This window comes from Anoplophora glabripennis, unplaced genomic scaffold, assembly GCF_000390285.2.
Source record: "Anoplophora glabripennis isolate ALB-LARVAE unplaced genomic scaffold, Agla_2.0 scaffold4, whole genome shotgun sequence".
NCBI lineage: Eukaryota > Metazoa > Arthropoda > Insecta > Coleoptera > Cerambycidae > Anoplophora > Anoplophora glabripennis.
The window spans coordinates 1,994,438-2,016,777 of NW_019416568.1; the positions used below are offsets into that span (position 1 = coordinate 1,994,438).

At 34.2% G+C, this 22,340-nt stretch overlaps 1 protein-coding gene across 1 annotated transcript in view; it reads left to right on the plus strand.

Annotated features, from left to right (window-relative positions):
* Nucleotides 1-1,035: 1,035 nt before the first annotated feature.
* The window catches only part of LOC108917477 (discoidin domain-containing receptor 2-like), a 109,910-nt gene continuing 88,605 nt past the window's right edge, over nucleotides 1,036-22,340 (plus strand). The window contains exon 1 of the mRNA XM_018724097.2: nucleotides 1,036-1,150. The gene's annotated coding sequence lies outside the window, so the exon portion shown is untranslated. The remainder of the gene's footprint in view (nucleotides 1,151-22,340) is intronic.

Below are 22,340 nucleotides of genomic sequence, written 5' to 3' on the forward strand. Positions count from 1 at the left end.
TCACCGTACCAACGTCTGATTGGCTCTTTGTAATATAATAAGCCCAATCGAAGAGTGCGGAAATCTCAAGATTAGCTCCCAATGGCGGATTCGTTCATAAGATTAAACTATTATGGCGGTCATTACCTTTGAACAGCTGTGGAATTATGAATAATAAGAATCGACTTTAGGCAAATGCGAACTTGCAACTGAAGTTTGGCAATAAGTTATCCTATACACCAGTTCCAGTTGACGGCTAATAAAGGCTGAGTTTGTAATCTGTGACATAGATCTCAAGTAACGCAACGATATGAAACTGCTCAAATGCAGGCTTCCTTGGCAGTTGCCAACGATTGAACAAAATTCGAACTGGTTGGAAGTTGTAGGTGTCTTGGTTTTCTTGAGATTCTGCTTCATCGAAAATATTGATGACAGGAAAGGTACTTGACAGCTAATGTAATGGAAAGTATTCTGTTCAACCGATAGGGGCAGTACCAAACGAAATACGTGAGTTGCCAATCCACAGAAGTATGCGAGTCATTCAACAATGCTCAACAATGCTCGTATATGCAGAAGGAAGTGTTTCAAAGTTGAAGGGACATGGTGACTTGAAGTTATCTTGCGTAGAACATGACAGTATTACCTTTACTTTTGAAGACCTGCAGCAAAGATGAATGAATACTGAGGGAAACTTATGAACATATACCTATCACCCAGTACTTTAACGAAGACAAAGAGAGAAATGCGACTGCAGTGTGAATCTGCTGGCTCAGCGAGACCAAAAAAACGCGAAGACACATCGCACCCTCTCCAAACATCAAATTAGCGGGTTTGTCCTTCCGAATCGTCCTCGGTTTAATGACAGTTACCTTAAGTGCCCGGCGCAACAGCGTGGCGCGTGCGACGCGGGCGCCGCGACGCTGAGATTCGACTTGGCGGCGCGTCCCGTTTAAAATCGATGTGTACCAGAGGCGGCGCTCAGTCATCAACGTCCTATCGCGCTGTACGTTTTGCACCAGACGTCTCGACGCGTTGACATGAGACACGTCGTCCAATTGTAAATTTTTTTTTCGGTGGCGGTTGAGCTCGGTGTGCGTTTCTCGGAACTTCGCAGCCCCAGGTCCAACCTCCATCGGTGGCTTGGTGGAAGAGATCCCGCTCGCAAGACGAGGTAAAAAAAAATTGATGAAGTTTTCAAGTCGCGGTCCTTATAATGAATCGAAAGAAATCTTTGATGATTTGACGAAATAAATTAATAATAAAAGTAAATATGTGCACTCCTTATTCAAAATGCAAACGAGTAGCCTGAAAGTCAAATACTTGTGTGGTGGAGGGGATAGTATATTATTACTTTGTAGATCCCACTTTAATATTTTCCACAATGAAACTATATGCTTGTCACTTTTTTAAATCAAGATGTAATACCGTCTCAATGTGATAAAAACAATTTTTAAATTGTTGCTATGATAAATGAATAAAAATAAAATTTGAAATTTGAAAGCATAAAAATATAAACTAAATACTTTACTCTTCCAAAAATCAAAATATGTAGTTTTCTTTTTAAGCAATTATCATTTAATTAATAAAGTTACAACATTTGTCCCAGTTTAATATGATATTTGAAACACAATACTGACACCGATGTTAACCAAAGATTTCAGGATTTTAAAACAATTTTAATAATTTAACATAAAAAAACGACTTTTAAAATTGTAATGTAACAGTAATTTTGTGTATTTTTTATACTAAGTCAATAAAAAGTATACATTTATTAGACTATCCTAAGAAAAAGTAGTAAATATTAAAAAATGCACATATATATTTCAAGGTCATAGTATTAGAAGTGAAATAATAACATTTTCCTCACAAATTTCTTATTTTTTTTTCATTTTCTTTGAATTTCTTTAAAATTTTTGCCGGATCGTTTTCCTTGAGGAACAGCATTATTTTTTATCTTTAATCTGCGTATAATATCACATAATATATGGCGACATGACTCTATTGGCTGCAGACTACAGTTTCGTACATATTAACCCTCATTAGAGCACAATTAGCAGAACAAAAACACTGAAACTTTAACTAACTCAAATTTGGTAACAAACATTTTCTTAGCTCGTAATCTTAGACATACAACAAATGTCACTACACGAACTCACCCTTATTCCCAGTTGTGTGTTGACTTTGCTGCGATGTACATATTGACTTTCCCGACTTGTAAATTTCGAGCAATAACAGAACATTAAATATGTATTCACGTAGAAGAAGGAGGTGTTCTTACATTGCTGTCGTTATTAACGTCAAAGACATCGACTCAACATTTTTCAATTGGTGAAAGTATATTAATTATTCCAGAAACTTGATTTTCGGGTACTTTTGTGTAGTTGTAGTGGGTAGACTATTTCATTATAACAATGTGTGAAGAAAATCCTCATGATTTACTGAAAAATTATAAGAAATATGAAACAAATTTTCACCTAGAAACCTATTTTTGACTTATTAATTTCAAATTACCGTTTATGACAAATTCCAACACAACTTTGTGGAAAAATTATCTACTGTGACAAATTTGGAATAAATCACGAAGTGCATATCCAATTCTTTAGATCTACAAGGTCAGGTAGATGTAGTCTATATCGAGATACGTAAGACAATCGACTGTGTAGACCACTTTCTTTTGTTATCGAAACTGGAAACAATTGGTTCTTTTAGCAACTTGATCCCTCTGATTACATCTGTAAATATGACTATGTTGCCACCTCAAGAGTTCCGTAAGGTTCTAATTTAGGGCCTAGGTTTTTTATTAAATGTATAAATGACTTATCACTGAAGTTAACCAATACAAATTCTTGTAAACTATTATAAAGTTATGTTCAGAGAATTTTATGAAACATTATTTTTGCCTTTTTTAAGTTTTACGTTTCACCTATTGGAAATAAATACGCAGAAAAATCATGCAAGGGCTTCTATAGGGTGATTTATTTACGCATACCAATTAAACGCTTATTTATGCGTTCATTTTTGAAAGCCGTAACAAGATCGTCTAGATTTTCAGAGAAAGAGCCCTTGCTATTGTCCTCTACACGCAAACAGCACTTGCAGTTAGGAATAGCATGGAATTTTTAACAGAGCGGTCTGGCCCTAACTTCGGGGATGACGACCACATAAATTTTAATTCGAGCCGTGCTGTTCCTGCTTTGACAGGGATTGATATCAACAGTTACACGGGCCCGAGAACTTCTCGGGGCACCTTCGGAGCGAAATCTCGCAAACAGAATTCTTTATTTAAGGTGAAATTAAATGATTTCCCAGGACGGGAGGGAATCCCGCTCACCTGGGGGATGCGCCAAAACTTGAAACGTCTTTTTAATCCTGTATGCAAATAAGCCGAGCACGAAGTTGGAAGTTTTTCGTTTAATTCCGTCTACGTTAAACACGTTTCACGAAGCCGGAGGCGGACGGCCTGATTTCCAGCTAGCAGAACGTCGGTGGTATGAAATGATTAATCTGTTTTCTGGATTTAATGCAGGTATGCAGCCAAAGTTACGCTGAATAGAATTGCACGAGTGTCTCTTTGAGATGCGGAAACATATTAATTAATTTATCGTGGCTGGGTTTCCTGTTGACCTTTGTTCCAAGTGGTCGGCCGTAACTAGGAACTAGGAGGTGATTTCTTTGAAGTTTTGTGATAATTATTTACTAGCTTGTACAGGGTGTTTATTCGATTATGGCAAATACGAAATGTAAGATGTCTACAAATAACGTGTCTGGCAAAAATGACAAAGGATTAATTTCATTTGCCACAATATTCTTGAGGGGAAAAGTTGCCAATGTTACACTTGTACATCACAGCTATTGAACATTAAACTAACCTAACAACGAAATACTTTTTCAATATAGGGACTCAATTTACTTTAAAAAACAAATATGGATTTTTGATATGCGCCAGTCCGCCATTTGTTTCGTTTATCTTTCGGATTCCCGAAACAAAAAAAGGCTTAAAAGTTATCGAATGTTTGCGAAAGATTTAAGAGTGGCGGATATAAAACGTTTTCGGTTTTTCAGGTTTTATGAGCGACTTTATTATTAGCGAAGCGCGCGGAATGATTTCGCCGTTTATGAATAATTTTTAGTCCCGTTTTTACGAGCCCCGCTGAACAATCGAGAAGCGCGACTTGTTGCACTTTCCACGACCAATTTGGATCTACGCCGCGGCCACTTGGCTCTCATAAAAAATTCCTTACATTAGTCGAGACGCTTAACAGTAGGTAATCCGTTCAAATACAGGGTGCCCGGACGTGAAAGGGCCATACAATTTACATTTAGGGTTTAATATTATTTTGTTTTCTTAAAGTTTTTAATTTTTTTAGGAAAACTCATTAAATTTCTTCAGCAGTTTTTTGAAATGCGACTTAAGTTATCTTAAAAAGATATAGTAATTATTAAAACAACGAAATTTCACAGTTGTAAGAAACAAATTTGGAAATATAGAAAAAAATTTTTTTAATTGTTTCGATCTTCCGAATTTTATATGCTTTAACCGTAGTTCCGCTACAATATTGGTTGATCCGGCCCTGTTCTGTCATTCAACAGAACAAATCCGAACTCTATTACTTATCGAGTACTTCTCGAGCGCGTCGAAGTGTATTTGCCGGTAAATAGACGTCACGGGTAACGAGGCGTCTTCGGAAGAAGAAGAAGAAGCCGTCCTCCAATCAAATCAGCGCCACTTCCGAACAAACAAAAACAAATTCGACAAATTTACACTTATCGATTCCGTCTTCCTTGTCTTGTTAAGCCCGACTCCTTTATCTCGTGTTTACTTATGTGCCCCCGGTTCGCTGCGAGAAATAAAAACAGTTCATTAAGGAACGGTCTATTTTGTTTTGGGTTCTGTAAAGTCATTAAATCGGATGTTGGTAGACGCGGGATCCTATTGAATTACCCGCAGGGCGGGGATGATGAGAGAAACGCCGGTGGTGTTATTTTCTTTCCGAGGTTCAAGTACTAAAGCCAAAAATAATAAGAATTGGTGGAATGTTTCGTTCCAAACAAGATTTGAATACAATCAGAATTAACTGTTAATTTAAATTTTTGTTTGAACGACGTGATGCCCCTGTAGTATTTTGCTGACATTCGCCGTAGACGAACATTCCGATTGGTACATTCTAACATAGTTTGCCTAATCAGTAACAAGCTTTTATTAAGGGAAAATTTCAATATGACTGCACTGTAAAAAGAATTACTCAGTTTCACTCAATTTTACCCCAATAATTCAATCAATTTTTGTCCACACCTGATTGAGTGAAATTTTCACTCTATTAGTACGAGCACAACTAAAATTTTATGAGTTATTTTATTTCTGCAACAGAAGTGAGTGAATCCGAGTTTCTGCTAACTATCAAGTGAGTGACTTTTGACTCGATTCTGAGTCCAACCAATTAAGAGTTGACTTTTTCTCTAAATTTAACTATTATAGAGTAATTTTTTACTCGGGCTGGGTTTATATTCTCTTTAAATTTTAATTTAAATATCACTGTATTAAAGTCATAAACTACTAAGCTGTTTAGAGACAATATTTTAGGTCTCGATTATAAGAATTGGTTAACTGATCGAACGAATTTCGTCACAAACAAAACAAATGTGAAATACTTAGGTCCGATCATTTATTACGTGAGAGTTCTGTTTATTTGTTTCACTATTCCTCACAGCATGATACAGATGATATTGCATGGCTAGATTAGATGCGTGCAATAGAGCTTTTATCACACAGTTGTGGATAAAATGAATTTTTACCAACATCGTGAGTAGGACACGTAAACAGAAGAGTTGAACGTGTTTATTTTGTTTCAAATCATCTTTTGCGTTATATAAAAATTACTTAAATATCAAAGTCATTTGGTGTCAACTTGTTAACAATACGTTCTTGGAGAAAAGAACTTTGAAACACCCTGTATATGCCTAATATTTCACTAGAGTAAAACTGGGTGAATTTGAGTGATTTTGTTTACAGTGTAGACAGCCTTCTATTTTTGCCATCACTAGTTATTCTATATTTTTCACGTTAATATCTCAATTGTACTTCTTTGATTATATATTTCGTCAGTACTAAGTTTAAAATAAACAAGATATAAAAGTTAATAAATAAACCAGCAGTATTTGTCCTCACCTTGTTGATTTTACTCTTAACCATAATATCAAATTTCTCATTCGGATTTAACGTTATTACTGGCAAAGAAATCACGGTTTAGTATTGTTACGCGAGTTGTCAATTACAACCTTTATTAACAGAATGTTTGGGAGCAAAAGCAGGTATTTTCTGTTTTCCGCGAAATTAGAAATCACTTTCGCTGTCACCTAGTTAGTGTGTTTGTTTCTAGTAATAACTTTTTTAATTACTAGTTGCTGTTAACGGATTATAAATTAAGGGTAGCATTTGGTTTTCAACATACCTCTTTTTTCAATATTTTTCCTCTTGTTAGTGTTAGTGTTGTTAGTATAATACAAAGCTTTTGTGAAAAACAAAATGCGTTTGAATGAATCGTGTTTTTATCATAAATGTATGTTATGAGTAAAAACTGTCGAAAATGGACGGTTTTGTTTCAATGTACAATGCAATATGCAAAACTACACTGAACGCCGATAAGCATTTTATTTATTATCTTGTCACTGACGTAGCATCTCGAATTCTTTGATCCCCTCAAACATCCAATGTGTTTAATGAAATTACAGCTAAATGTACGCGCAAATCAAAATTGAAACTTGAGTGAAAATTCCCTGTTACCAACAACCCGTGGTTATCAACTAGCGTATGCTAAAGATAGATCCCAGGGAACTTAATATAAAACAATTAAAAGCCCTTACTAGCGAGATTATTAAATTTACATAGCCCCGATGTACCGGAGCCCCTTTCTGGATAAATTGGGTAACTTAGCAACCCCTAGATGGCACATGAACACTTTTATCTCCCCGGGTAAGCCGAAATTACGTTTTAACGATTCTGCTAATCACGGGCGTTATCACGCAGACCTTACCCTTGAATTTTCTATTACCCCGAATTAATTTCCTCCGGAATTTTATCAACCCTCGTGATGGGGTGGGGGAGTCTCGGTACCCCTCGGACTTGCAATTTTTACATGTATCACTTTTATGAGGTTTTATTATGGGGGAACGCTCAGGTGCAAAAAATCACAGAGGGGGACTTCAGGGGTTGTTCCGTGGAACAAAGGAGGGTGAACAAACCCCCGTGACGGTCGTAGATGCGTATCGGTTATCGCATGCAGTCTGGCGTAATTAGATGCTTTGTTTATTCGAGTTTCGTGAAATAACAGTAAATGGTGTCGTTTCTATAAATATATTCTGTATTATAGGATCAGGACGTAATAGTCCAGGAAAATTGAAAAAATTAGCCAATTTTTTCTCTGAGATTTTTTTATAGAAAAGTGTCACATACGTTGATTTCTTTAAGTGGAAACACCCATTTTTTACTATGGATTTCGATTGAAAAACGAAGAAAAATACTTTTCGTTCTTATTATCTTTTTATTTAACCCATATTTTGGCCATAAAATGGCCATAAAAACAAAAAAAGAATCTTGAGACAACGGAATACCTGGTTGGAATCACTTTTTTTTTAATGGTTCATACAAAAGTTGTAGGACTAAAATGAGGCTATCTTGACATGACCTTGAAAATGACCTTGACCTTGACTTCAAGGTCGTTTGAAGATCAAATTCAAAATTTTAACTGGGACCCTCCTTTTTGACCTTGGAAATTACAAGAGCGGGAAATTTTACAATAAGATATGAACCTAACCTCAAGAACAAGAAATCAAAGTCATTTTTAAACTTTAAAATTAACTACTTTCAACACTACCCAGGAATAATGACATGGACGTAATAGTTTTTTATTCCCTTTGGGGTGCTTGCTTTCGGTGAAATGAAGAATTTTATGATTTGCTGAAGAAAATTTGAATTTATCTTCAAACGACCTTGAAGTCAATGCCATTTTCAAGGTCATGTCAAGATAACCCCATTTCCACTCTACAACTTTTGTATGAAACATTTTAAAAAAAGTGATTCCAACAAGGGATTCCGTTATCTCAAGATTCGTGTTTTTTTTTTTGTTTTTATAGCCATTTTATTGCCAAAATATGGGTTAAATCGAAAAAATAATAAGAACAAAAAATTTTTCTCGCGTTTCAATTGAAATCCGTGGTAAAAAGTGGGTATTTCCATTTAAAAAAATCAACTTCCAGTCTAAAAACACCACGAAATCGTTATATCGACCTTTCAGTGGCCTCTTCGATGCCCTACAATTTCTGTCTAAAACTTTTTTCGAAATAACCGCGTTCAACCGAGATATTATTTTGTCTCAAGATAAATTCCCCACCTTGTATATATAACTTTTCGCGTTTTTTGACCAAAAGTTTCCAATATCTCAATGAAGATGCGTTTTTTCGAAAAAAAGTTTCAAATAAAAGTTGTTCGATTCATTTTTAAATAACAAAAGTGAATTAGAAAAAGAAAAATTGCGGGAAATTCTTGGAAATTCTTATGAGTTTTACTAGGTTTGAATATTGATGAGCGTCAAACGTATCATTTTATAGGTTTTTTAATTTATTTTAGCTTTAAAATATTGTAAACAATTTTTATATCTACATCAGGGTGGCCCAAAAAAAACGAATTTTTTTATCATTTTCTAGGTTGAAAAAAATCTCGATTCGGAAAATTTCAAATCGATATTTTAATTTCTAAAGGTCACTCATAATTATTTTAAATTTAAAAGTAGTGTACCTAAAATATTTTCGAGCGACCTCTAAAAATAAATATCAACGAACTAATAATTTTTTTATTGAATTTGATGACTAAAAGAATAGAAATAAATCACGAGACACTTAAAAAATTTCTCGTGGCAAAATTTACTACCACACTGTGAGTATCAAATATGTATTAATAATTTTTTAATTTTTTAAAATTTAAGTATCTCGTGATTTATTTCTATTCTTTTGTTCATCAAATTTAATAAAAAAAAATTATTAGTTCGTTGACATTTATTTTTAGAGGTCGCTCGAAAACAGGTTTTGAAACTTTGAAAATTAAAATAATGAGTGACCTTTAGAAATTAAAATATCAATTTGATATTTTCAGAATCGAGATTTTTTCAACCTAGAAAATGATAAAATAACGAGAACAAAAATTTTTAAAAAATCAATTTTTGACAATTTTGGAAATTTTTAAAAATCTTGAGCGACCTCTAAAAAAATTTATTTTTTTGAGCTGATTTTTTGAGGGGGCTCTTAAAACATGATAAACTAACATATTTTCATAAGACACGAAAAAAATATATTCGTTTCTTTTGGGCCACCCTAATCTACATGCTACTTTAATAACGTGTGTTTCGCTAACGATATACGGGGGGGTCATCATCACGGAAACTGGCGTTGTAGACTTATCCAGACGAGCCCGTGCAAAGTGCCATTCGGGATTGATAAACCGAATCTTATTTCCGGTAAATCCGCCCCTGCCAGCCTTTCATCCCCTAGCGAAGTGAGAGCTAAGTTGTTAAGCTGATAAAACAATCAGCGTGCCCCTACAAACTTAAAATTAGTCGAGCGTGTCCCATGGAGGCACGCTTACCCTGTATTTCGGAAGTTTTTCGAGCAACGAAGTATCGGTGATGGCCTATGTGCCTTTGTACTACGCGCTATGTGACCTTAAATAACTAGAAATTTGTTATGAATGTTCAAACACCAGTTTCATTTATCAATTTTGATTTTTCAAATTTAATGAAACGAATATTAGACGTGCTTTTAAAATAATGTCTTGCCTAATGATAATGTGTATTAGAGTGGATACATATGGCTTATTTTGAAATGTTTTACTAAATTACGCAGGTAGTAGAAGCAGGTTAATGACACCCTGTCAGATATACAATATGGATAAGTTCATAAATATATATTATTCAGTTCAAGTAAGTGACATCCGATCAATAGGTAATTGTTAATTCAAATAAAAATAGCGACGTTATAGCTTGTATCGTAATGGTACACTACAATCATATCGACTTTACTTATAGACGAATATTTACATTTTACTTTACAGAAAAGTAGTAAAATCATCATTTCTTCAAATGATTATTTAGTAATACTGAATTGGGGCGGCCTCACACTGGCAATTAGGGTTATTTTTGCCTACCATGCAGTCCCTTGATCTATCCACTGTCTAACCCTCCTCGAATCTACCTGTCGCCCTGATGAACGCCAGGATTTTGATCCATAAAAGGTTCCTCTCTTCGTCCCCTTGCAGCTCTTCGGTACCAAAGACTTTATGTCTTAACCTCCCGAAGACTGCGCTGTGTCCCAGAAAATAGATAGGAGTATCCTCCTCTTGTACACATTTAGGACATAAGGGGTCCTACTCAATCTCTATTAAGCTTAAATGCCTCCTAAGTCTCCAATGGCCTGTCAGACCCACCATCTGGTTTAGCCATCTCGTCTTAGGTTTGTTAGGCCCATATATAATGTGATGGGCCTGCCTATATCCCCTGTTCATCCTCCAGTTTTGACTCAATGTTTGATAGGCCAATTTATTAAGGACCCCGTTAATGCTACCTCGTGTGAATCCAAGGATTGCTTCGAGTCCTTGGTCAGGCCCCAGGATCCGAGAGGAGCTAGTCTGCTCTCTCGTTGCCAGAGAAACACTTGCGGTCCGAAACCCAAAGCAACTCTACCTCTCTTCGTTTGGTCAGTGACTCCAAAGGATCTCCACACTCCTGAACAAGTAGGACCTCATCCTCTGGGAGCTAACCCCCCTGACTGTCAGAGCAAATAAAAATCTTCTCCTTGACACAGTTCCTTACCTCCTCCTTACTTGCCACCATCAAAATAGTGAAAAACATTTCTGGATAGCACTGAAATGAACATTTACTAGTTCTTTGAAGATTTATCGTCGCCAGTCAACAAAACTATAAAGCCAAACATCTTTCCACAATATATTTATTTCTATATTGCCTGTTTAACCCCTTATTTATCAATTTTACGTTCGCAAATTGCTCAATTATACAAGAGAGGGTAATCTTCTCTTTCTGATGCAGACAGTTGAGAGTTATTGACCCGAGAATGTCCCTTTTCAGAGACATTCGTCGGCTGAAGCGGCGTGTCGCAAGCGCCTGAATATTTTATGGAAATTCCCGTCTACAAAAGTAATTGTGCCTAATAATAACCCTTGAGTTGAGTGTTGACATAAACGCGGTCAGGACCAATAACAAATTCAGTGCTTACGCCCTTCAACTGGTCAACAATGGCCAGCTGCGTTTACATTGTACCCTGCGGAACAATCGGATAGAGTTGCGTAATGACGTGAATGTGTCTAAATATGGGACGGACGGCTTTTTGTGGAAGCTATAGACGAAGGAAAATACACCAGTGTGCGAAACAGCGGCAAGAAATTGTTTTTACGGATTCTTCATAGAAAGTTCGATAATATCCTAGTCATTAATAACTTCACGGTTCTATAGTAAACATTCTTTACTGCAAGTTTTAAATGATGCCGCTCGGAACTTTCCTATACGTGTTTACAAAATCGATATTCCACAGGGAGAAGTATTCCTATTCAGAAATGTAACACTGTTCCTAAATCAACTTAATAACAGTTCTCGATGTTCTTCTGCGTTGCCGCGAAGTAATGAAACAGGGTTAAAAGAATATAAAATTCAACTGAGACGCCGGGAAATCTTATATTGCTAGATGTTCGTATTATTGCTTCGCTTGCAAGCACAGTCGCGTCTCCGAACGCTTTGTTGCCTCCGAGAAGAAGCTTAAAATTTTTAAATTGCGTGTCTTCAAATCCCTTCTTTATTACTTGCTCTTTGCTTACATGGATTGGAATGCCAGCAAATAGAATCGATTCCTTATCGATCAATTCAGAAAATTAATGGTGAATAGTCACAATGCCAAAATTAACACCAAATTTTCAGAAGAATCAACAGCCTGAAGATGATTTGAGCGCTTGAGTTTTTTAAATATCGCTCCAAGTTTGTTTTTCATCATCATTCCAAGGTAATTTCCTTCTTATTGACTGCCAAATTGGCTTGCGCTTCGATTGGCCCCAACTAAAGGCACTCAAAGACTTTAGCTCCAAAATCTCCGCCTCCAAATACATGGAGATAGAATTCAGCGTCGTTTTGTCTGTGTCACCCGCACACAGTTTATCAAACTGTCCAATAAAGAACATCCCGGCCTCTCTAAAAACAATTAAGGAAGGGGGGAAAGAAACTTAATTGACTCTAACGGGACGAGGTTCCCGACCGTATGTGCCTTTTTAGAGGCGACACAGCTTCGATATGATTTAATAAAGTGTCAGTCACCTGTCCGTTCACATGTGAGATCGATACAGTTACTTTTGTTCGGCGTGCAATCGTTGCACGGGATTCACCGGAGCGTCCTTCATTAAAAATGCACCTAGGAACTAGCGGGTGTTCGATGAGGCGGAAACGCGACTAGAAATAGGCGAGAAAATATTCGCGTGAACGCGGTGACAACTTCAGGGGGAGGTAGTTTTGTTGCATTTTTAATAACGTGGTTGCTAACGAGGTAAACGATTGTTGAAACGAAGAAAATAATTCGAAGTAGAAAATCGTGCGTTTTTCGAGGATCCAAGTCGAATAGTTCGGGAATTTCTTGAATAGTGAAAGAAATCAACAAATGGTGCAGTATTGTTGAACGAAAAAAAATGTTTCTGAGTTTGGATTTGCAGTTTCTAAGAAAGATTTCTTATTAATATTCTCAAGGTCATCAAACACGATCAATCGACGTAAAGATTTTAGGCCTATTATCGTTATTAAGGAAAATCAGTGCAATGTACAAGAGTTGTCCGATAATTTCATATCTGTACAAAAAATAATTCTAAGAAACAACGGCGTTTTAATAAAATTCGTCAGGGTAACGAGAAATATAATGTCCCGATAAAGAAAAAGTATAATTAAAATAAATTGCAAAGTTCTCATATGGGCTTTTTAGCACATACAAAGTATTTTAAAAAAGACTCAAATATAATTGGGTAGTTTTTTTAGGTGCTACTGAAATACATACAGGGAAAATGTGCTCAACATTAGTAGGCTATTGAATATATACAAAAAAAAAACAGGGTTATAAGGAACTATGAAGCAATTTTATTGCATGAATCGTTCAAGGGGTCATTTTACATGAAAAAACCGCGGGGTGCTATTAAATTAGAAGGTGGAAATTGGAGATACGTTTTTTTTTTAATTGTAGCTCGAAAACGAAGCAAAATTTCGGTATAGTTCATAGGAAAAATTATTTAGAGAATTTAATTTCCCATGGAAATAACTTATTTAAAAAATTTAAAAGGAAATTTTATGCAAAAAAATCGTTAATAAACAATTTGAAAAAGCAAAAAATTCGATTTGCTGTTGTTTTTTTACTTTTTTGACTCTAGTTTTATTTTTGAGTAAAGATAGGTATAGACATTGCTTCATAGAAAAAAAAGTAGATGAAATTTCCTTCGAAACATGAGGTTGTAAAGTGACTGATTTTTGGATAAATCAATGGATCAGCCAATTTTTCGATTTTCGTCGAGCTTACCCTTATACGTTTTAATTCTAATTTTTTGCAAAAAAAGGAAGGAAATAAGACATTCAAGGATTTTCATCACATGACTTGTTCGAAGGGTCATTAAAAATTAAAAAACCGGGAGGTGCTATTAAATTAGAAGATTGAAATTGAAGATAGGTCTAAGATGGTTGTATGATAGACTCATTTTTTCGAGGAGCAGAACTTTTTATAAAGAGTGACATAAAATCAAAAACAAAAGTGTTTCTCCTCTTGTCAACTCCATCCGTGGACACACTGTATATACATTAGATATTAATAAACTTTGTTGTACTTAAATTCTCAAGTTTTTACTAAATTATTTTATTTTATAAAAATGAAACATCTCCATATTCCAGATAAGTCATAATAATATGATTAATCTTATTTTTTGCTTTCTTTAAAATTGTTTATTAACGATTTTTTGCATAAAATTTTCCATTTAAATTTTTTAAATAAGCCATTTCGATAAGAAATTCAATTCTCTATAAAATTTTGCCTATGAATTAAGTATACCGAAATTTTGCTTAGTTTTTTTCATTAAAATTTGATATACCTATCTCGCAACTACTAATTTTTCAATCTTTACAATCTACGTAAGTAAATTTTTACAATTTTTAAAAAAAATATAAGAAACTGTAAACTGATGTAGGCCGAAACGAACTCTAATAATAATCTGAGAAGTAAAAATTGTAATAAGGTAAAAGTAAAGTATTAGAGATATACAGGGTGTTACAAATTACTGCTCAGGAAGTTAACTACATATTCTTTGAACTAAAATAAAGGGACTTTTCTTATGTCACTTTTCATTTCGGAGCCCCATTTTCAACATACAGGGTGCCAAAATTAAAATTTACATAATGATTTTTATTGATAACTCCCGTGATTGTAGAGATATTTATTTGAAATTTAGCAAATATTTTTATCTTAAGTCGGCACACTTTTTATGTAATTTCGGTTTAAAATATCAAAGCGCGAACGGTAGGAATACTCTTTATACTATACTGAATTTTCTTGCAAATAGCTCACATTATCACAATACTTTCTTTAATCAAAATAATAGTTTTTCAAAATAGAGAAATTCGTAAAATAAGTTATATGCGAAAATTAAATGATATTCATGTATAAGAAAGAAAAAGTTGACTTGAAGAGTTAAACCTAGATATAACTTTTAATATTTACAGTAACGAAAGTTATTTATGCAAATAAGAAAAAAATAGTAGTTTTCATGACATGATTTGAAATATGTTTAAAAATTGAAGCCGTTCTCTAGAAATTAGACACAAATATTTCGAAATTTGACATCCACAAATTCACAATATCATGCAAAAGGAAAATTTACCGTTGACCATCAAACAGCGTGGCTAACTCTCTCGAAGAATCCCGACCATATCCTGGCACATTCACTCGCGAAACGCGAAATTGGTAAGTCTACAATTGATCCCTCAGAAGATTCAAATAACCTGGGATCTACATTTGATATCCCGGTGGTCTCAAACCTAGGTCTCCTCTTCCAAGAAAGCAATTAGTTCCTTAACACTCGAGAAATACAACGATAACATAAATTATCGAATATTTCTAGAGATACTCGTCCCTGGCTCGACTCACCAATCAACGGATATCAACCAGTTTAGTCACTAAGTTGATCGCGGCAATCAACATAACTTAACTCCGATTAGTCACTTATAGTCACTGTCACTATGTAGTCACTATAGTCACTCATCCCTAAACCATTGAGCTGCAACACTGAAATAAAAATATTTTATTAGACTTTTAAAAACAACTATTTTATTTAGCATCTTGTAGTGGTATACATACTCAAGAGTATACTCTTACAAAAAAATTGGAACATAAGTTTTGTTGGGATTTTTTTTAATTTAATCAAAACCAAAATCAAAAAATTTAGTTGCTATATCTTTTACAAATTATTTTTAATCGTACTTGTATAAGTTTATTATTAAAGATGATCATTGATTTGCGTTATACTCGGTCAAGTATCAGAAGTAGTGAAGATTTATGGTAAAAAACGCCGCTAATACATTTTTATTCATTTTTTGGTGTAGATATACAAGAATTGGTCTTAAAAATATAGGTTATGTTATGATAAATCATATATTTGATACAGAAATATAAGTATTTACAATTATTTAAATATGCGTGCATAATATTCTACATATTTTTATCTCATAGGCTTGCAAATAACAATAGGTTATTATCTTGGAAGCATGGAAAAATTGTGGTAAAGATAATTTTAATGATTTCGAATAGCAATACACCTGTATTCCAGACAATTAATATGTATAGAAAGATTTCATTATTTTTCTTTAAAATATAATGTATAATTAAAATATGCTATGAATTATAATTAATGAAGCATTAATCGCCCTCAGACTATTGGGAAAAATAAAATAGGAGAAAAATAGAAAGAAAAAATATGTATTTTACCAGAACCTTTGTTAAATATTTTCATAATTTATTAATTTTATTGTTATATGTATTACTGGTACCTATATGTATTTCATATTTATCTCAAAACAGTTTTTTATGTTGCAAATACTTACAGCATTCCTTATATTTACCTTTGCATCTTGATAAAGATAAAAATTTACTATTATAAAATTATTCAATGTCGTACATGTATACAAAACATGTGCTCTGGTGACAATAATTTATTGTGATCCTAATTTTGAGTAAAGTAATAGTGACACGAGATCACTGGTCAACAAGCAAGAGTAACTATTACAAAATTATGTTATTAGAACTATTTAGAAATTAATGAAAAATAAGTAATAAGTGTCTAGATTTCTGTAGAATAAATTATACTTTTTAAACACATCTAAAAAAATCGATGGGTACAAATCTGGACAACTTTGAGGCCCCGCGATGGGACTTTTGTATCCTATTTATATCCTTGGATTGGAAATTGAGCATAAAACGCCCCCCTTTTAAAGCAATGGATGCAGAGGACTCGACAGCTTGTTATTTTTATATTTCACGATGTGATCCAAGCGCCCCAAAGAATAGTTGTTAAAGATCTGCCACCGTCATAACTTCAGAAGTGCACGCCACAACATAAACTTGCCCCAAGTCAGCACTACCTCCTGTCCGCACCACCACCGTCTCTATTGATATCCGCTAATTGAAATATATTGCCAAGATGAAGGGCGACGCGAAACGAAACACAGATAATGTCACGAGTTATAAATTAACCGAAACATTATTCAGGGACGTGATATATGCCTGGCCTAGTTGGCTTTGTGTTCGCCCTGATCCCGAGGCAGATACCATCGAGTGTTATTGAACTTGGTGGTGGCGGTTTCGCTTCTCGACGCAGTCAGTGAGTAGCTAATGCAATTATATAGAATTATTATTTGGAGAGACAGCATAAATTATTAACGAGCGAGATTTATCCCGGCAGGTTTTATTGGTTCCGGGCGCTAGCTGTGGTCCCTCGGAATTGTATTTGCAGACCGCAATTTTCCCACGCCAATGGAAATCGTTCTATCCCCAATTCTTGAAAAATTTGCAATTTGTACGTTATACGGTTTGAGCGTGTACGTTCTATGAAAATAATTTTTATAACGTACCAAAACATGTACGTTATATCAGATGGAATAAACAATATGTACGTTATATCAGAAACATGTTTAAGAAACAATAATAAATCATATAATACGTAAACGTTATAACTCGTCGTACTTTATTATGCAGAATCACTGCACAGGGACGTTGTACGAATTCTGCCCGTACTCCCGCGGCTTTTGTGCCGTCCAAAATGCGTTACATCCATCGATACATCGACATGTAAATACGACCGAGCAATTACGCTCACTGTTTCGCTAGATTTACACCCCCTAAAAGCCCGCGCGAGCGCGTCCGAGCTCGTCTGTAATTAATTCCGAATCTCAGGTGAATTCATTTGCCGGCTATTGTTTATTGCAACAATTTAATTAATAGGAATTGGATTTCGCATCGCTAATGGGTGCGGAATGGTATTTGTCTGGCGGTCGGACATCGAGTCGATTACGATTAAAGCGTTCGATGGGCGGTTTAGGCCAGTGGCGTAGTCTGAATAGCTTCAGTGTGTAAATGCTGTTATTCGGTGGTGTTACAGATATTTAAATCGTTTTGTAGTAAACTTTACGTTATTGTGAATATTGCATATTTCTGAGAAACTTGAAAATTTACTTATAGTCGATATGGACCAATCATTTATGACGCATTTATCATGGACTGACAATGGCTATCCCATTGATTTGTAGTCTGTAGGCATCCTTCAAGGTTCATTAAAAATTTGAAAGTTTTTTTAGGAGTAACCAATATAATGGTTAGAAATAACTCGTAAAATTAACACAATTTCGTTTAACCTATTTCAAAAACTAGGTATCTTTTTAAAATTAACAACGTTACTCCACGAACCTTTTCTGTCTCGATCCGATCGAAATCTATATTTTTACACGTTTCTCTTTTTTGTTCTATTTTCTTAATCAGCTGTCCACTGGCTATAAAACAGTACATACAGAGTTATCTATGATTTATGGTCTAAACTAGCAAACGACTTCTATTTTAATAGTTTGGCTTAAACATAAAGAATGCTTAAAATGTACTTAGAATTGAATTTTTTCAAGGTGCCGTTATTCAGTTACAAAATATTGCTTATTGGTAATACATTTTCTGACGATTTATCTCCATCTTATCGCGGCCCTTATAAATAGAGAGGCAACCCGAAGGAAGGAACACCGAGATCGCTAAGTGCGCCAGAGATCAGGGAATAAATGACCTAATTACGACAACGAATGCCTCAGATTGTTCCGATTCTGCACTCGCGTGACCTAAGAGAAACCTATCACATGTTATTTTTCGATTACCAATCGTTCGATCGTAAAACATTCAGAGCAATTGGCCTCTGAGGTTACAAGTATGATTATGCAAGGAATTGTATTTGGCGTGGTATTTTCAACTAAAAAATACGAGGGCTAAGACTATTTAAAAAAATTGTCGATGACGTCATATCTCGAACAACGATGACGTCACAAATATGGGACGTATGTCAAAAAGTGCCTTTTTTAAAAACAAAATCGACGTGACAGGGGATTTTTTCGAAAACTTCTCAATTTAAAAAATAATGAATTTATTCGTTACTTTTCGAAAGCACTGTATAAATGTTTAATTCAAAAGTCATAAATAAATTTCTTCTGTTTATAACTTTTGATCTAATCAATATTTTTCGACGCTCGAGGGCTAGTTTTGTGGGTCTTTTGAAGACGAAAAAAAAAGTACTTCACTGCTGTCTCGTGGAAATTAAAGCAAAAAAAATTATAAGCGAAAAACGTGAAAATTTATACAATTAACCTCCCTGTAAACAACCTTCCCCCCATTTCTATGAGTGTGGAAACTAATATGTTATTATACATAATATTTAGCATCTATAATGATAAATACAGCTTGCCGAAACAAAAAGTCTGTATTTCCTGGCCTATGAAACTATCTTTATACAAATGCGATTAAAAATAAAGAAAAATGTCTTATAAACAGAAATCTTAATATATTTTTAAGATACGATACGATCTACAGTAGACTATAAAGTAAAGGATTTCAGTAATTTAAACTACCATGTACATCCGAAGTCCTTGATATTCGCGGCCCATGTTTTTGTACCATCTCGAGAACAAACAAAAAGTACTTAGCCTAAGTTAGATAACTTGGGCTTTATCAAAATAATTACCCTTACAGTTCGGCAGACGGGCGAATAATAGCCTGAGGGTGGGCAAGGGTCGGCCAATATAACTGGAACGTATCTAGAGTTTCCCAAACGTTTTACATGCCTGTGCTCGACTGACACGTGATTTTAATGGAAATGGAAACCTGAGGTTTCCATTTCTGGCCCGGTGATTACGGGCGCTTGGATTAAACGTACACAAATTTGGATAACGCATCGTTTACGTTCGCAGGATTTATTCGCGGGGATAGACACAACAAAACAAGCCTAAACAAGAGTACACCGTATATACCTGAATACAAATCGTGTAAAAATATTCGTACGACGCACAATGCACATTTTTTTAGAGACAGACGCTTTCGTTGTGTCAAAATATTTTTTATATAACCAGGCAACCGCAATCTAATCGCCGATTCGGCGACTCCGCTCTATAATACAGCAAAAACTCACAACAAAACAGAGAAGAACAGGGGCTCTTAAAGAGCTTAAGATTTCGTGTCCCGATTACATCTTCCCTCTCCAAGCAATTTGCTCGAAAATCGCCCCTCCAATATGTAAACTTCGCTTTACGCCCCGTTCCGCGAAAAAAGTGTACGCACGCGAAATTATGTCTTATCTCGGGATGGTTTTCCTGAGCGATCCTCCCGCGCGTGATACAGGGGCCCGTATACTTTGCGAGTGTGTATCGGGGAGTTGATTGCATGTGAAGTAGTCGCCGGGTTGTCTTTTATACCGCACGAAAAATTTCAGTAAAGTATTCCGGAGTGATAAGGTTACTTCTTTAATGTGAATTTCTTGCATACGCAGATTCTGAGGCAAGAGAGGGATAACAGAATATAACAGCAAAATAGGCAAAAAATAAATCTGTAATAAAAACTAACATTACAGTCAGGAGCGCCGCGCTGACTCCGTGGGTGCCCACGACTGCAGACAGACATCAAAACTACTATCGCAGCAAAAAGTATTGAGCCCTGAAATGTGTGTAAGTTGCACAAAACAAATCGTACAATAAAAAATCCAATATAAACAGATAGCTAGAGTTGTTATATGTACCTATTTGTATTCACAATATGAAAATAATAAAACATCTGTCGCCTTTAACGTAAACGATTAAAGATTGAATTTTTTAGGGTAATAAAAACGAAACTGTAGATATTGTTAAGCGTTATTTGTACTGCTAATAATTATTGTATTAAACATGCTGAATTTTCTCTACAATCATAGAACTTTTATAAATAAATTTACTGAGAAAAAAATATATTTTACTTATAAATAATGCTAACATGATTTCTTTCGTGCAAATTAAGACTGAGTTGAAAAAAAGCTGTTAGAAAGGTTAAATATTGTAGAAAAAGTTCTCAGCATATTAATACAATAATTATTAACATCACAGGTAACGCTAGAAAATACAGTTTTTTGTTTTATGACCCGAAAAATCATAGGTTTTGAATCTTTAATTGTTTAGGTATGTTAAAAACGATATTTTTTTATTATTTTCATATTCTGAATGTAAATTAACTCTTTTAGTTCTGCTTAAATTTTTCATTACTGTACAATTTTTTTTGTGCGACATACATTTGAAGTCAGCCACACTACTTTTTGGGGCGATAATAATTAGGGATATCGCTGACATACACATTTATAAATACATAGAGCTATAGTTTGTAAAAATCAAAGGTCTCAGATTTGAATCTGAAAATGTTTTGTATACCTACCAATGTATTAGAAAAACTATTGATTTTAGAGGCAAACGAAATATGCGCAATAAAAAGACCTACAAAATGCCACCTGATTAAAATCGGATAAATTGTATAAAAGTGTTTTTACACTTAAATATTACAGCAAATTTCATGTATTTCCTTTTGAAAAATACCTAGTAAATGAAAACAAGCGATTTCCCCAGCAAAGTCGTGAATAATTTTTTTTAAACAACAAAAACTGCAAAAAAAATATATTTTTTCCTTTTTTTATAATATCTCGAAAAATAATGATGCAATCGTCTTGCTCTCAATAGGACTTTTGTAGAGAATAAAAAAAACCTATAAAATCGTTTTTTGTGGGACCCGATTGGTTCATTTTTTACAGAGGAAATCCGGAAAAACTTCTAAAATAGACCTTTTTTCAAAAAGAGAAATAAAAGTTTTAAAATAAACCAGGCTATCTGATACGTGTTTTTGAATATTAAATTTTTGCCAAACAAAAAAATTGTAGCAAAAAATAACCTAACGATTTTTCTAAATTTTTCCAATACTTATGCGTTTCTAGATAGATTTAAGGATGCGAAAAAAAATATCATATATTAACATTGACTTCCTTGTATATTTTTGAAATAAGTATTCAACAATGTAGGTATATTCAATGTAAATGAGAATATTGCTTTTTATACCTGCCTACATTTTTTATTATGTACTTATAGGTATACTGTCTTTTATAACCTACTTATATCTGTTCACTATTCCTATAGAATACTTAAGAAATGATGACAAATTTGTTCTTACATCATAAACTGTACAATAACAGATATGTAATTATTTTTTTCTGATTGTGAGAGCACAAACTAGAAAAGTACAAATAGCAAATCATTCAGCATTTTTTAGATGATTCCACGTAGCAACACAAGCACTATATTCAAAATTGCTACTGTCAGTATTGTCACATAAAACTTGTAAGGTATTAGTTTCCTTTTTATTATTTGTAGATGTATATGTATATAAAAAAGGTAATCCTTGAAATTAAGTTAACTAATTAGAAGAATATGCGATTTTATAATATAATATTTTGATACCAAATTGAAAAAATGTATTTTCTGATTTAAACTAAATAAAATATGACTAATTTAATTTTAACGAGTTCCTAGCGCTGAAAAAAGTTTATTTTATAAGTTAATTGCGACGTTTATATTGGACTTTGGTATTAAATATATTTTCTGAATAGCTGCACACTATATTACAAACAAATATTCACTAGTTCACTACAATTACGTGACTAAATGTTTTAAAAATTATAGACAAAGGTTTAATAATGTCAAGATATTTCT